Source organism: Chelon labrosus, assembly GCF_963514085.1.
Source record: "Chelon labrosus genome assembly, chromosome: 12".
In the NCBI taxonomy this organism is placed as follows: Eukaryota; Metazoa; Chordata; class Actinopteri; order Mugiliformes; family Mugilidae; genus Chelon; species Chelon labrosus.
The window spans coordinates 20,833,136-20,837,567 of record NC_140345.1 but is presented as its reverse complement, the minus strand read 5'-3'; positions in this window follow the sequence as shown (position 1 = coordinate 20,837,567).

Sequence of the window (4,432 nt, the reverse complement as noted above, 5' to 3'; positions counted from 1 at the left end):
TTTTCACCCATGATTGCCTTATTTCTGGACATTACGAACGGCGGTTGAGGTTTGAGTGGTCAGACTTCTCTGTATCGGTAATACTTGATGAAGTTTTAATGTGCGCATTGAGTCACCGAGTGGGACGGTTAAGACTGCTGCGTGTGATGCGGCTCATGTGTGCGCGGTAATGATGAATGGCTGTTTAGTCTGTTGGTTTTATGGTGTTTTAGTGGTTCGCTTCACCGTGGCAGGCAGTCTCGCTGAGTGGGACGTCAGCCGAAGGGGCAAACAGAGGGTGAAGTACAGTTACCAGTGGTCACACTCTCTGCCAGTCATCCTGCCCGTCTGAGGACGGGAGGGAGTCATAAAGGACCATTAGCCAGGCGGACACAATCTTTTTAATGTCCCACCCCACCCCCGCTTTTCTCTGCTTTCGACCTTCTCATAACTCAGTCCTTTGACTCTCCCTCCCTCTTCCTCCTTTATTGCTCACAAACAGGCTCTCATTCCTTCATATGCCTCTAATTTGCTTCTTACATGTAATTTAACTACTATCCAAGTATTTGACGTAAAATACACCTGCTTTGTTGGGTTAAGTCAAAAGTCTGGAGGGTGCAAAGCGTGCTGCGGCACCTGCATGTGCGCTTCACACAAACAGATTCCTGAGCGTGAGTATGACTGAGAAGAAGCAGGACAGACCGATAATGGGTGCTTTCCTTCTCATATTTTTTTCCGTAGTGCGTCACAGACTGGCTCGGTTGATAAACATAAGAGCACTGTGTACAATTGAGGTGAAATATGAAAACCTGCTTTTTCAGTGGTTTTTCAAAGTATACGGTCTACTCCAATTTATTTATGCAGCATACTTTTAAATAGACCAAGAGACTGGAAGATATTGTTACATTGTAGAGAGAAGAAAATGGCCTTAAATATGACCCTTGTTTTATATGCAGGTGAACAGAACTTAATGTATCTGGGTAATGTACAGTCATTCAGCTTAGTTTTGGTTTCAATTTATTTAGTTTTTAACTGGAATAAGTTTGGCATCGTGCTTTGTTCGCAGTGGGTATTTAAGGATAAAATGGTTCTTATATTCTTATAAGTTGACTGCACAATTGTTTAAAGTGGAAGTCTCTGAGATTTTAATTTCAATAAATGTCCCATCGAGTCTATCACCAAATGAGCTGACAAACAAAAACGGGAGTGGGAAAAAAAAAAACACATGATATATCCTGATGAAATTATAAGGACGACGAGTTCACTGGGACTGAGTGTCTGCGGTGACATTCTTGCACAAATTGCAAGCTGCGCAGTTAGTGATCCATCACCCAGCAGTTACCCTTCTGCCAGGACACAGCAGGCGGAGCTAACATTCGACTGACCCGACAACGCTGTTCTGGATTGAAGTTCTGAAAGCACGGCTGCGACGGCCGCTCGCTGCCATAAGGACCGCCAAAAAGAGCCAAATGGAGATCTCGCGTTGAAGATGCCTCGAGAGGGCCAAGAGTTTCACGTAAGTAAATAACACTGACAATCTTGTGACAATTCAGTGTTCTGCTGGGACACTTTTGAACCTAGACATGTAGCACCCACCGAGACCAGACCAGGCACCCCCACCCCATAGCAATGACACTCCTTGATGGCAGCAGCCATCCCCAGCAGGATGAAGCCTGACACAGGCACACACACAAACACACTTTAGGAACAACTAAAAAAAACATGGAAAAACAGCACAAGGTGTTGACCTGGCCTCCAAATTCACTAGATCCCAAACGGATCAAGTAGCTGTAAGATGATCCACAGAGGCCCCACCCCTCAACCCCACTAACAACATCCTGTTGCCAAACACCACAGGACACTCTCAGAAGGTCCACGTCCATTCTCTGATGAGTCACAACTGTTTTGGAGGCACAAGTCCTAATGTTTTGCCTGATAAGTGTAGCTCACTGTATGAATTAATGTCTAACGTTACAAGTTATTATGGAGTGGGGGCTGCACTTGCAGATCGTTAGCTGAGTGCTAAGGCGCCCCCTGCCCCACTAACGCTCCACCTTTTAATTAATTCATTTTTTTAATTAACCAGGAGTTAGACGGCGTCAGACACTGCCAAGATGGCGACGACCGTATCCGGCACCCTGAGCTTCGAAACCATTGGGAAATCTTCGGGTGACGTCAGGGACGCTCTGTCCAACTTTATAAACAGTCAGCGGTTTTGATCAGAACCAGTAGGTCCACATTAACAGCTGTTCCGAGTCTTTTGATTATATCACATAACCCTGAGCAGATCCAGTGGTGGATGTTGAAACTGCCGCATTAGTCAATGAAAGCTCAAGAACGTCTCTTGAATGAACCCAGAGTGGAGACAGTTTTGTCATGTGGATTTATGGCGACTATAAAGCAGTGTTTGTTCATGTGGACTGTAATGTTTCAGCGTTGTTTGTGAATGTCATGTTAGATTATTTCTGGATATTGTAGTTTCCCTCTTTCCATTTGGAGCCACAAGAATGGAAAGTTGCTAAATATGACTTGAACTTTTCTCAGTTTGCCTCACTCTCGTCCCGTCCTTGACGTTTTGGAGGTTCTGACTTTTCGATGACCACTGTGGAGTGACTTTTTTTTTTTTTTTTTTTTGTAAAGTTGTTTGTTTCCTTTCTTATTTTAACCAAGTAAACCGTGACAAAACAGTCTGGACCTCTGATGAGCAGAGTGCACAGCAGCTCCCCTCATTGCTGTTATGGCACTGAGGGCTCCGAGCCAGACCATCCAAATGCTGACGTCACCTCCACTTCTGTGCACTGCAATGAGCGGGAGGGGAGGGATGGAGGGAATAAAGTGATTGGTTTACCGGCCCCCTTCTCCATGACACATCATGAAAATAAAAGTGCCGGAGGCCTAAATTATCACGTTCACCTTAGCCGTGCACTCTCAGATGTTGTTTTAGAGAGGGATCCAAACCAGCAGCTCTGCCTGCGGCTAACAACCCTCCTCACCACAATGTCTGTCACTGCTGTCTGGATAAATAAATAAACAAAAGTCAGGACAAAGGTCGCCATAGGTGCTTTCTTTCTTTTTTTTTTTTTTTTTCACATAGGCTTTCTTCCCCGCCTCACATATTTTTTCAGTTCCGGTGAGGAAATGGAAACTTGCACTGTGTGTATGTTTAAGTAGCAAAGTGTGTGTATGTGTTTTACTGCCTGAGGCTTTTTCACTGGTCTCTCCGCTGTCTGAAGTGTAAAGGCAGTATGTAAATGAAATTGTGTAATGCTGTAAAGATGAGAGGCAACTACAGGAAGCTCACATCCATTAGTGAACACACTCCTTACACTCCTTATTATAGATAGATAGATAGATAGATAGATAGATAGATATTATATATGTGTATTGCCTTGCAAAAGTCTGTCAATTTACTTTTTTTTCTTGACCCCACACTTGTAGAATCACTGACGTGGACAGCCTATTGGAGATTTCGCATGAAAATAATTTCCTGAAATAAATGGAAGATTAAGTGCCACACCTAGTGGTTGAAGGGGGTAGAGCAGTTGCAACTCTGATCACAAGAAGGTGAGAAGACGCCACCAGAAATGGCCCCTGTCCGGCTGTTTGCACGTGGCCGCATTTACGCACCCCTGTCCTCTTGCCTCCACCCTCCGTCGCCAGCCGCTGTCATGTCTCATCCCCGGCGCGTAATCATTCTCTGCGAGAGTTGACGAGCGGCCAGCGTCTGAATGTCACAGAGGAGTGGATGAGTGCCAGCCCCTCGCGTCTCTCCCCCCGCAAGGTAAGATGGTTCCGAGGGAAGGAGAGGGGGGCCGTCGACCGGCTCAGACGGATTGTTGAGATGAGGCCACGTGGTTCGGTGTCACGGGTCAAGGCACGGAAAACCCAGAAATTATTGAATGATTTAAGCGCCACAATTACAGCCTGCGCAGAGATTGTCATTAATTGCAGAGAGGGGAGGGTGTTGGGGCAATAAAAGAGGCGCGACGGGATGGTTGACTTGCTGACTGCTTGCAATGTGCAGACAAGAGATTCATTTTTATATATGGTTTGTGTTGGTGCATCTAATTGTTTAATAGGGCTATGGTTAGTTTAATAAAGCTGAACCAGGATAGGTTGACCACTTGAGATGGTTCACCAAACTTTAATTTGATTTCAGCTTTCAAACTTCTGTTACGCGGTGTAAATGTGATCGACTCACAAAGAATTAGGATCCTGTTTTGAATATTCAAAGAATATTCTGGATGTTGAAACAATCTAATATCGCTTTTTCCCATCTCAGACGAGCTGCAGCTCCATATCCCTTAAAAATTAGATTAACCCCCCCACCACCGCCTCCCCCTCCTCACCCGAATATGCTTCCAGCTTTTTACGCTCGCTAGGACCCAGAGGCAGCCCCGTACCGGCCAGTGTGAGCGAGTGCGCGCTGGGGGAACGGAGGTGGGGGGAGACT